Consider the following 12974-nt stretch of genomic DNA (forward strand, 5'->3'; position numbering starts at 1 on the left):
CCTTTTTGCGCGCCCCGCCCCGAGGGGTAAGATGCGCGGGTGGAGTTTTTCCAATTTAAGTGACAATATTCGAAATGGGATTATTTATTTAATTCAGAGTCGCCACTTGGGAAAAGTTTGGCTTTTGGTGTCCCAAGTCACCGGTTTATCTTGAATCCCAAATCGAGGAAATTTGCGACTTTTCCAAATGAAGTCTGCGAACCAGAAATTCTAAGTAAGGAATTCTGTTGACCCGAGGGAAGGTGTTAGGAACCCTCGAATCCCGTGGTTCTAGCACGGTCGCTTAAATTGTTATAATGGCTAAATATCTGATTTAAATACAGGTTGTGACTTATGTGCTTTTATTAAGTTTAAACCGCTTTTATTATTATCATTTATTTTATAGAATTACAACGTCGTGAAAATGCATCTCGAACCACGTCACAATCAATGCACCCGTAGTTGTTAACACATTTTGACTCCGTTGGGACTTGGACTTGGGTCACATCAATGTGCACCCGATTTTTAAGAATATAATTTACTAAAGTCGCGCCTAAAGAATCTAAACGCGTTATTATCTTTGTAGAAGGCCATGAAGTTTATTAAATGGCCTATCTGGAATTCTAAATAATTATCAATGGTTATTTATTGAGGGCCCCGCAATTTTTGCATCTTTATTTGGCGAGGCTCATCTCTATTTTAGAAAAGGAACCCTACAGTGGCTACATTTCTATTACGTTTGTTCCTAAAACTAAAAGAAAAAGAACATGCTAATTTAACTATATGCTTTTGCCTAATCCGGATTCTTATCAATTTCTGATTAATTATTTACAAAGTAGAGAAAACACTACACTTCAATGGAAAATTGCTTTAGTTTGACAGAAGAAATCCGCTTAGTCTAATGAAACACGACACTTAATCCGAACAAACATTTTTAGGCCAAAGTTAGATTAACTTGTTTAAACAGGGTTGATAGAATTCCTTAGTGAGGAATACCCCCGATAACATTCAAAACTAATCCTATAAAGGCCTAAAGAAATCGAAAACCGGGCAGTTCAAAACCACATTATGTTTGGCTAGGTTTCATAGCCATTTGCCCTTACTTATTCAATACATGCTGAAAAAGTGAATTTAATTTTAACAATCACATTAAATAATTTCTCATTTCAAGAGTTCTGTTTACATCCTGTATGCCACTAAACGAATCGAACACCACAGTTCAAATCAGCATAGTACAAGCTTAACAATGTATTCCCTATCAGCTATAAACTACAATTTACATAAACTTGACAACATTTATGAAAAGGCAGTCAGTAAACGGGTGATTATAACTCTTTCAAATCTTTCTATTCATGCTTTTTCAATGTTACATTCAGCTACACCAATATGAGACTTGAGATGTGTACCTGGAAACAACTGAAAATGCCAAAGAGAAGAGGAAGAAGATAGGGAAATCAGCAACAGCAGGAAACAAAATAGCAGCAACAGCAGGGCAGGATAGCAGCAGACAAAACAATACAGCAAGAACAGGCTCGAGTGCAGAAATGCAACTATGGCCAATAGAAAGCAGTAGCCAAATGACAGCAACACCCAGTGGAGTAGAATCAGGACTCCAGACAGACCAAACCAGTAGTAAACCAATGAAAACACTCGACTAGTAAACACAACTGGAACTTCAAAGAATCAGAATTGTTTTTGAACAAATTGAACAGCTGAAACCCAAACAATAATAGGAGGAAACAGTTTCTGATTGTTGACTGTACACCTTCTATCCCTTAACCTCTCTCTATCTGTGTTTGTGTTTTTCTTTTTCAGCTCTTCAGGTTCAATCTCTATCCCCCTCTGTGTATCTATTTGTATTTTAGCTCTCTCTTTCAGAAATTCCTCACAGTCTGTCTATTTTCTTTTTTCTCTCCCTCTCTGATTCTGTATCTATATCCTCTCTTCTCCTTCATTCTGTATATCTCCCTCCCTTTATAACCTCAAAACTATCTCTTTTAACAGCCTGTTTTCAGAAATCACAGTACCCCTCCCATGTGCCTTCCATTTTCAATTCCAACTTTAGCTAATTAAGTATTAAACCCCATCAACATTCCCTGGCAGATTCAACTTTTTCATTTTATTATCTAAAAGCAAGTATGGGCAGTAGAATATATCTGACAGCATATGCTGTCAACCCATTTTGAAATTGAAAACCCTTTTATGCAGGAAAACAGGATGTGCACAATGCACATGCTGTGCACAAGTGCACATGCCACCAACTCAGATTTCGGTTACAGACCAAACCTTAGGTTTCTGAAACCATATTCACGACTATAAGTAACAGGGCTTGGTTCTTAATTGATTCAGGCAAATGTTCAACAGAGGCAAGTTGATTTGTTATTGTTCGTACAGTTGAAACTAATTGACGACACATGTCGACTCGACTATATTAGCATTAACATACACAATCGTAGCCAAAAATCAAACATTTAAACAGTATCGATACATGGTTTGAATTATACTGACTAACAGAAATGCACTCGAGGAGTTAACTAGTCAGTCCAAACTCGGAACACAACCAATACACATGCCTTATCAGAATAGGAGGGGGGGATTTAGACAAACACAGAGGTTTAAGTAAAGTGGACAAACAAAAGTTGATAAAATCAAAACAAATATGAACAGACTTTTTAAACAATCACACGAACTAAAACAATAAAGGAAAGAAAGCAGACTTACCTTAAAACTTGAAAAGTTTAACAGTTTGAACTCGGATTTGGACAAACTTTTCTTAAGGCTGAATGGACTTTAATCGAAGTGTTTCTCAGATGAGAAACACTTTGATTGAAGTCCATTAGACCTTAATCTCTTCGGTTGAACCGGTATGAATATTCGTGCTTCCCTGGTTAGATTCGGACCAAACCAAGTATGGTTTGGTCACGAGGAGGGTCCGGGGAGTGTCTGGTATGAAGCTGGGGTTGGTTGGTGTAGATCGAGTTTTGACTCGAATCTTCAAATGAAGATTCGAGGACCTGGGGGGTGATTCGAAGTGTGTGGTTGGTAGATTTAGGTTCAGGATGGCATGGGGGTTCTATGGTGTTCAGGTGGAGGTCACCGGCGTTCAGGCCGCCGGGTTTCTGGTGAAGGTGTGCAGGGGCGGCTAGGGTTTGAAGGGGATGGGTTTGGTGAAGACGAAGGCGGGGGTGTTGGCTAGGGGGCAGGGTAAGGATCTATGCTTATATAGTTAGTGGGTGGGTTGATCTCAACCGTTAGATCAGTCTAGATCTACGGTTTGGATCTGATGGTCTTAAATGAAACGGTGTCGTTTTGAGGGTTGAGGGTTGGGGTCGGTCCGGGTGAGACGGGTCGGGTTTATTGGTGGGTTATGGGGAATTGATCTTGGCCGTTGATCAATTTGAGATCAACGGCCCAGATCAGGCACGACTCAAACGACGTCGTTTGGACACCCTGGGTATCAGGTGGTCTGGACCGGGCAGGCCTGGGTCTTGGGCTGTTCGTTTGGGCCAATTTTGTTAAAATTGGCCCAAGTCCGGAAGGGAAGGGGTCCTCTTTTTTTTATTTATTTATTTATTTCTTTTTCTCTTTTTTTTCTCATTTATTTTAAAACAAAACTAAGCCAAAAAATCAAATTAAAATTAAATACACACTCAATACAATTATTTGCACACACACTAAAATATTTCAAAACAGGTAAAGTCAAACAAAATAAAATCACGGACGAAGATGCCTATTCATGATTTTCTATTTAACGATCGGATTACGGTTCGAATTATGCAGGACACATATTTTTTAAATTTTGTTTTAATAAAGTAAATAAATAAAAACGGGCCGAAGTCACAAACAAATCAACAAGGTGCCGCACAGAAATCCAAAAATTGTGCAGCAGGGCCAATTATTATTTTTTTATTTCTTTTTGGAGCGATTGTCGTGCGAAACAAAAATCACGTGCTCACAGCTGCCCCTCTTTGTTCGGAAACACGAAGAGTTTTCGTGCAAAGATAAAGTGAGCGTGTATGAGCGATTTTTGCCTATGGACCACTCCGTATGAAGCATGTTTTTTTTTGAAAGATCTGACCGAATCTTGCTTCAAAGATTTCCTACATATCCTGGGCTAAACAGGAATCAGGTCAATGTAGTTCGAGAAGTTTTGGTAGCTGGGACTGCAATGCTTGCTGCTACTGCTGCTGCTGTTGTCACTGCTACGTCACTGACCGCCTTATTACAACCAAACGAAAATTAGAAACTGAACTAACTACTTATATGTATGTCAACTGCTAGTTACAAGATTCCTATCTATGATTCTTTTACGACTTGATCTTGGGTCTTAGCTGATTCTGCTTGTAGACTCCGATCTGAATCTTGATGCTTGCGAGTTGCGGCGACTTGTGTAACCTCTGGGATACTGAGTGAGACGCGATTGGCAAGGTTCAGGCCCTTAATTAAACGTTGGAGTCAATCCGCTCTCTATTCACTCTGATATCTCGGAATGTCTTCTTTTGTCTTTTTCTTCTTTGATTCTGAGTTGAGATTCATCTCGTAGGTCATTTTGATCCGTGTGGCTCGAGGTTAGACCTGCGGGAAAAAACAAACAAACGAACGAAATTTTCTGCCCCAGTTTCACTAGGAAAATTTCGTTAATTATTCACCAGGAAGTTCATAAAATTGATGAAAGAGGATATGCATGCTCAGTTCAGGGTTGGAGCCCTAACACCGGCTAGTTGGGGAGAGGTTCGGTTTGGGGTTTAAAACCCTAACACCGAACAAAGGAAGAATTCAGTTTAGGGTTTAAAACCCTAATGCTGATTGCATGGAAAAGCTCAGTTTAGAGTTTAAAACTCTAATGCTGGCTGAAAAGGAAAAAGTTCAGTTTAGGGTTTGAAATCCTAATGCCGACTAAAAGGAAAATTCAGTTTAGGGTTTTAAAACCCTAATGCTGATTGCATGGGAAAGCTCAGTTTAGGGTTTAAAAACTCTAATGCTGGCTGAAAAGGAAAAAGTTCAGTTTAGGGTTTAAAACCCTAATGCTGACTAAAAGGAAAATTCAGTTTAGGGTTTAAAACCCTAATGCTGATTGCATGGAAAAGCTCAGTTTAGAGTTTAAAACTCTAATGCTGGCTGAAAGGAAAAAGTTCAGTTTAGGGTTTAAAACCCTAATGCTGACTAAAGGAAAATTCAGTTTAGGGTTTAAAACCCTAATGCTGATTGCATGGAAAAGCTCAGTTTAGAGTTTAAAACTCTAATGCTGGCTGAAAGGAAAATTCAGTTTAGGGTTTAAAACCCTAATGCTGATTGCATGGAAAAGCTCAGTTTAGAGTTTAAAACTCTAATGGTGGCTGAAAGGAAAATTCAGTTTAGGGTTTAAAACCCTAATGCTGATTGCATGGAAAAGCTCAGTTTAGAGTTTAAAACTCTAATGGTGGCTGAAAGGAAAATTCAGTTTAGGGTTTAAAACCCTAATGCTGATTGCATGGAAAAGCTCAGTTTAGAGTTTAAAACTCTAATGCTGGCTGAAAGGAAAATTCAGTTTAGGGTTTAAAACCCTAATGCTGATTGCATGGAAAAGCTCAGTTTAGAGTTTAAAACTCTAATGCTGGCTGAAAGGAAAATTCAGTTTAGGGTTTAAAACCCTAATGCTGATTGCATGGAAAAGCTCAGTTTAGAGTTTAAAACTCTAATGCTGGCTGAAAGGAAAATTCAGTTTAGGGTTTAAAACCCTAATGCTGATTGCATGGAAAAGCTCAGTTTAGAGTTTAAAACTCTAATGGTGGCTGAAAGGAAAATTCAGTTTAGGATTTAAAACCCTAATGCTGATTGCATGGAAAAGCTCAGTTTAGAGTTTAAAACTCTAATGCTGGCTGAAAGGAAAATTCAGTTTAGGGTTTAAAACCCTAATGCTGATTGCATGGAAAAGCTCAGTTTAGAGTTTAAAACTCTAATGCTGGCTGAAAGGAAAATTCAGTTTAGGGTTTAAAACCCTAATGTTGATTGCATGGAAAAGCTCAGTTTAGAGTTTAAAACTCTAATGCTGGCTGAAAGGAAAATTCAGTTTAGGGTTTAAAACCCTAATGCTGATTGCATGGAAAAGCTCAGTTTAGAGTTTAAAACTCTAATGCTGACTAAAAGGAAAATTCAGTTTAGGGTTTAAAACCCTAATGCTGATTGCATGGAAAAGCTTAGTTTAGAGTTTAAAACTCTAATGCTGGATGAAAGGAAAATTCAGTTTAGGGTTTAAAACCCTACTGCTGATTGCATGGAAAAGCTCAGTTTAGAGTTTAAAACTCTAATGCTGGCTAAAAGGAAAATTCAGTTTAGGGTTTAAAACCCTAATGCTGATTGCATGGAAAAGCTCAGTTTAGAGTTTAAAACTCTAATGCTGGCTGAAAGGAAAATTCAGTTTAGGGTTTAAAACCCTAATGCTGATTGCATGGAAAAGCTCAGTTTAGAGTTTAAAACTCTAATGCTGGCTGAAAGGAAAATTCAGTTTAGGGTTTAAAACCCTAATGCTGATTGCATGGAAAAGCTCAGTTTAGAGTTTAAAACTCTAATGCTGACTAAAAGGAAAATTCAGTTTAGGGTTTAAAACCCTAATGCTGATTAAAAAGGAGAATTCAGTTTAGGGTTTGAAACCCTAATGCTGATTGGCTGGAGATAAAGCTCGAGAATACTACACGATCTATTTTTTGAGTTTTCTTGTTTCGATAGAAAATAAAAGGGAGTTTTGCGGGAACTTACCTTTTGAGTGAATTCCTTATTGCCAAAATGTTTCTTGTACCCGTGTACCTTCTTCTTTGGGCGACACCCGCTTCTTGCATGGTTGTCTTGGATCATTCCTGTTTCAACTTTTCAGACAAAGAAAAATTGTTAGTTCGGAAACGACGGTTGGTTCGGTGACCTTGATCGTTCCCAATTGCTTTGTTGCGTCTCTATTTCTGTTGTGAAGTCCCGCCATTGATTTGATTCGAATGGCGAAACCTTTAGACTGCTCAGGCTTGTATTTCCGGATTCTGTGATGATTTGCCTCGTAAGGCCTCTTTTTTCTTTTGTCCCGTTTTGATTGAAGGTTCTCAACGGGGATTTTATTGGAGGTGTTCTGTGGGAACTTGTACAAAAGGAAGCTATGTGGGGGGGGAATATTTACAAAGTGGATTCTTTGTGCGGATTCCGTACAATGGGGTGTGCTGGGTTTTTGTTTCAAAATGGGTTTCCCAGGGTTTGTTAGGGTAAGCTTGTTGGGGAATATTTACAAAAGGACTCGCCGGGGATGTGCTGATGAAATTCCAACGGGGATTTTTTTTTTTTTTTTACTGGGGAGACTTTGTGGGAGATTGTACAAAAGGAGAAACTCTGTGGGGATTTGTACAGGGGGAGACTCTGTGGGGATTTTTCCGAAGGTGGACTTGCTGGGGAAGACTTCAAGATTTCTCTCTTTCCTCTTTACTCCGGAACAACATCAAACGTCATGATTCATCATGCTTGGGTAATCATATCAACGAGATGAGGCGCTTTCCTTCATGAGATGGGATTCCGTGCAAACAAACCATGCCACCTGTCCTTTCCGGCGTGTCATGAACTCGGGGTTAAAATGCGAAAGGGATTCGAAAAGAAACAAAGAAAGGGGAAAATAAAATCAGAAAAGGAACACCCTTTTTGGGACGTGAAAAACTTATCTGAGGAAGATAACGCTGGCTTTAAATGACATGACATGCTCTTTGGACTGGACGTCTGACCTGCTAAGAGCTTGCGTTTTCCTGAACCAGAACGGATCTGTGATTCCAAACTGGTGGCACTCCACCGAAACTTTCTTGGGATGGAGTCATTCTTTTCGGCCAACAGCGCCCTTTTGCGGGTTTTCGCTGGCTGACCTCTCTCATTTCTCTTCCTGTCATCGCTTGATAGCACTCTTTGCGAGTTTTTACTAAACAAGCTCTCTCATTTTGGTTTCTCTACTCCCGTCGCCTCAGGGTGCCCGAAGGTTTTCACCGCCGAGGCTCTCTCATTTTATCTCTCTCAATTCAAAGTGTGCTGGTCTCCATTCGTGACGCTTATTGGTTCCCCATCATATTTGGTAATTGATTTGAAGTCTTGTGCTTGGTAAAGAGAGGTAGATGATACTAACTTCTAAACTGCTCGACGTGCCCCAGTTTCAATTTCAGGGTGAATGGGATTTTATTGTTGGTGTGACTGAACCTCAGGGAGAGGCTGCCTACGTATCCTTTCGGAATCAAGTCAAACGTAGTTCAGGCTTCAATCAATTTTTTTTTTGTTTTCTTTTTTGTTTTCTTTTTGTGGAGAGGGTTGGGTAGTGTTTGGGGAGTAGTGGGGAACAAAACCTTCGGCATTTTCAAACGTGTCAGGACCACTGGAATATGACTTAGACGTAGTACCTCTTGACTGCATCTGCATTTACTGCTGTGTCGGGGTCATTTCTTTCGATATCACCTAAATACAATGCTCCTCTTGGCAATATTTTCCTTACGATGTATGGGCCTTTCCAATTTGGGGCAAACTTTCCTTTTGCTTCTTCATGATGCGGCAGAATACGCCTCAGTACCAGCTGACCTACTTCGAAATTCCGGGGTCGGACTTTCTTATTGTAAGCACGAGCCATCCTTCGTTGGTATAACTGTCCGTGACAAACTGCAGCCATCCGCTTTTCATCAATCAACGTCAATTGCTCTAACCGAGTCTTAACCCACTCGCTGTCCTCGATTTCTGCTTCGACAATGATTCGAAGCGAAGGGATTTCTACCTCTGCCGGTATTACAGCCTCGGTCCCATAAACCAAAAGATAAGGAGTCGCTCCCACCGATGTGCGTACCGTAGTGCGGTACCCCAATAATGCAAAAGGTAACTGCTCATGCCACTGTCGGGAACTTTGTATTGTTTTCCTCAAAATCTTCTTGATGTTTTTATTTGCAGCTTCCACAACACCATTGGCTTTTGGCCGATAAGGAGTGGAATTCCTGTGTGTTATCTTGAATTGCTCGCACACATCTCCCATCAAGTGACTGTTCAAGTTCGCTGCGTTATCTGTAATGATAGTCGCAGGAATACCGAAGCGACAGATAAGATTTGAGTGTACAAAATCCACCACAGCTTTCTTAGTGACCGACTTGAGAGTGACGGCTTCTACCCATTTTGTGAAGTAATCGATGGCAACCAGTATAAACCTGTGTCCATTCGAAGCCTTTGGTTCAATGAGTCCAATGACGTCCATGCCCCAAGCGACAAATGGCCAAGGCGCAGACATGGGATGCAGTTCCGTGGGAGGTGCATGAATCAAATCACCGTGCACCTGACACTGATGACATTTCCGAACGAAGCTAAAGCAATCCTTTTCCATGGTCATCCAGTAATAACCTGCTCTAAGGATTTTCTTCACTAAGACATACCCGTTCATGTGAGGTCCGCACACACCTGCGTGTACTTCGTGCATGATTTTCCTCGCTTCCTCGACATCGACACATCTTAGGAGATTGAGGTCCAGGGTCCTCTTATACAACAATTCACCGCTAAAAAAGAAACCACTTGCATGTCGCCTAATGGTCCTCTTTTGATCTCCAGTAGCGTGCTCGGGGTATTCTTGTGTCTTCAGGAATTTCTTGATGTCATGGTACCAAGGCTGCGTATTTGATCCCGCCTCGATTACACTACAGTAACCGTGTCTTTCCTTGATTTGGATTTCCAGAGGATCGACGTGGGCGTTGCCCGGGTAGGGTAGCATTGAAGCCAAAGTAGCAAGTGCATCTGCCAGTTCATTGTGACACCTCGGAATGTACCTGAATTCTATTGATGTAAAGCGCTTGCTGAGGTCCTCCACATGTTGTCGGTACGGGATAAGTTTGACATCCCGAGTTTCCCATTCGCCTTGAGCTTGCCGGATGATCAGGTCAGAATCTCCCATAATCAGTAAGTTTTCGACATCCTGATCGATTGCCATATGCATGCCCATAATGCAGGCTTCATACTCAGCTGTATTGTTTGTGCAAAAGAAACGCAGTCTAGCTGTGGCGGGATAATGCTGACCGGAAGGCGAGATCAAAATTGCCCCAATCCCTACACCCTTGGCGTTCACGGCTCCGTCAAAGAACATTTTCCAAACATGCGCTTCCTCCGAGATTACTTCTACGGTGTTTACCTCTTCGTCTGGAAAGTAGGTATCCAATGGCTGGTATTCCTCATCAACCGGATTTTCGGCCAAATGATCTGCTAACACCTGGGCTTTCATTGCCGTGCGGGTGACATAAACTATGTCGAATTCTGTAAGCAAAATTTGCCATTTAGCCAGTCTCCCAGTAGGCATTGGTTTCTGAAATATATACTTCAAGGGATCCAACCTGCTTATGAGGAATGTAGTGTGGGCTTGAAGATAATGTCTCAGCTTTTGAGCAACCCATGTGAGAGCGCAGCATGTCCTTTCCAGCAGAGTGTATTTGGCCTCGTAGCTGGTGAATTTCTTGCTCAGGTAGTAGATTGCTTGTTCCTTCTTTCCGGTTATGTCGTGTTGCCTGAGGACGCAACCGAAAGAGTTCTCCAAGACTGTCAGATACAAGAAAAGTGGCCTCCCTGGTTCTGGAGGGACCAAGACTGGGGGATTCGAAAGGTATTCTTTGACTTTATCAAAGGCTTCTTGACACTCCGTTGTCCACTTAATCGCCACATCTTTCCTTAACAGCTTGAATATGGGCTCACACGTGCTTGTCAGCTGGGCAATAAACCGACTGATGTAGTTCAACCTGCCCAACAGACTCATCACGTCTTTCTTCGTTCTCGGGGGAGGTAGATCTCTGATGGATTTTATCTTAGTTGGATCGAGCTCAATTCCTCTCCTGCTTACGATGAAACCCAAAAGTTTGCCCGACGGAACTCCGAAAGCGCATTTGGCTGGATTTAGCTTCAAGTCATACTTCCTTAGCCTCTCGAAGAATTTCCTCAAGTCTTGGATGTGATTATCCTGCGTCCTGGACTTGACTATCACATCGTCCACGTACACCTCTATTTCCTGGTGCATCATGTCATGGAAAATGGCAGTCATGGCCCTCATGTAAGTAGCCCCAGCATTCTTCAGACCAAATGGCATGACCCGGTAACAGTAGGTGCCCCAAGGCGTGGTGAAGGCGGTTTTCTCGGCGTCCTCTTCATCCATCAGTACCTGATGATACCCAGCATAACAATCTACAAAAGACTGTATCTCGTGTTTGGCACAATTATCAACGAGGATGTGGATGTTGGGCAGCGGGAAATTATCCTTAGGACTTGCTCTGTTCAAATCTCGGTAATCTACGCATACTCGAGTTTTCCCGTCCTTCTTTGGTACTGGAACCACATTCGCCAACCATGTTGTATATTGGACTACCCGGATCACTCCCGTTTTCAACTGTTTGGTGATCTCCTCCTTAATCTTGTCACTGACCTCAGTTTTGAACTTTCGTTGCTTTTGTTGAACTGGAGGACAATCAGGATGAATCGGCAATTTGTGAACCACTAGATCGACACCTAGTCCCGGCATGTCATCATATGACCAAGCAAACACGTCTTTAAATTCAAGAAGAAGTTGAATTATCGCCTCTCGCGTTTTCTTGTCCGTGTGAATGCTTATCTTGGTCTCCCGGATTTCTTCCGGGGTTCCTAAATTTACCGGTAGAGTGTCATTCAGATTTGGCTTAGGTTTATTCTCGAAATATTCCAACTCTCGGTTTATCTCCCTAAAAGCCTCTTCCGCATCATATTCTGGTTCTGGGTTCATTAATTCGCAGTTAAATAGCTCATTGTGATCTGGGCGTGAAGTCCGCAAGCATGTCATATTTAAAGCCGCATTATTAGGACTGAAAAGGAAGATAAAAGGAAAAGTAACAAAAATCAGAACAAAAGAAAGAATAGGAAAGCAAAGATGATTTTTTTTCGTATATTTTCTTTGGAAAGTTGGAAGACAACAATGTTTACAACTAGGAATTCAAAAACAACAATTGAAAAGAAGAAAACGTTCAAGTTATGCCCCGGAGATAACTTGTGATACAGGGAAGGTGGCAGGACAGGTCTACCCGGACTTTCGTCTAGTCGGGAATGGCGTGGCCTCCCAGTTTTGGAGTTTGGCGTTTGGCCCCATGTACATCATCTCAGCAGTGCTTGTGCATTCGCCTGGTTGAACCATGTGGACCTCGTAGAGCATTTCCCTCATTGCTCCACATATTTCCTCGATTTCCTCAGCTGTGAAGACCTCATCATCTTCTTCTTCAGCGTACCTTGGCCTGACGAAAGTCGCATATAAACCCGGCAGTGGTTGAGGCAACTTCCAACCCTCATTTCTCCTTTTCTTTGCCCATTTTTCGTCTGTCGGAGTAGGTTTGAAACCTAGTCCAAAAGGTTTCTTGACGACTGGTAAAGTAATGGGCTCTGTTATTCCCTGAAGGGTTCGTCCAAGTCCCTTCCCTGGCCTAAATCCGTGCCGGATCATCTCTTTGGCCACCATGACCGAAGCGTTAGACAAGAAAGGCTGGGGGCAAGGCATTCCCTCTTCGTGCTGCTCTGCCAGCACAACCTCGAAAGCTTGATAGACCGTATGTTCGCTCCCTTCTCTCGGTTCAAGATACGGGATGGATGGGTCCCGATAAATGGCATGTTCGTCTTCCCCATGGACCACGATCTTGGTCCTCGTGCTCGAACTTCACCATATGGTGAAGAGTGGAAGGCACGGCTCCTGCCGCATGGATCCAAGGTCTGCCAAGGAGGAAATTGTAGGATGTGTCCATGTCGATCACTTGGAAGGTTACTCGAAATTCGACTGGTCCTATGACCAGCAGCAGGTCTATCTCTCCCATGGTATCTCTTTTGATGCCGTCGAAAGCTCTTACGCAGATGTTGTTGGGTCGGATTCTTCCTGCCCCAATTTCCATTCTTTGTAGCGTGGAGAACGGGCAAATGTCAACACCTGATCCCCCATCCAGCATTACCCGCTTGACATAGTAGTCCTCGCATTTAACTGTTAAGTGCAA

This window comes from Nicotiana tabacum, chromosome 6 (genome assembly GCF_000715075.1).
Source record: "Nicotiana tabacum cultivar K326 chromosome 6, ASM71507v2, whole genome shotgun sequence".
Classification (NCBI taxonomy): Eukaryota; Viridiplantae; Streptophyta; class Magnoliopsida; order Solanales; family Solanaceae; genus Nicotiana; species Nicotiana tabacum.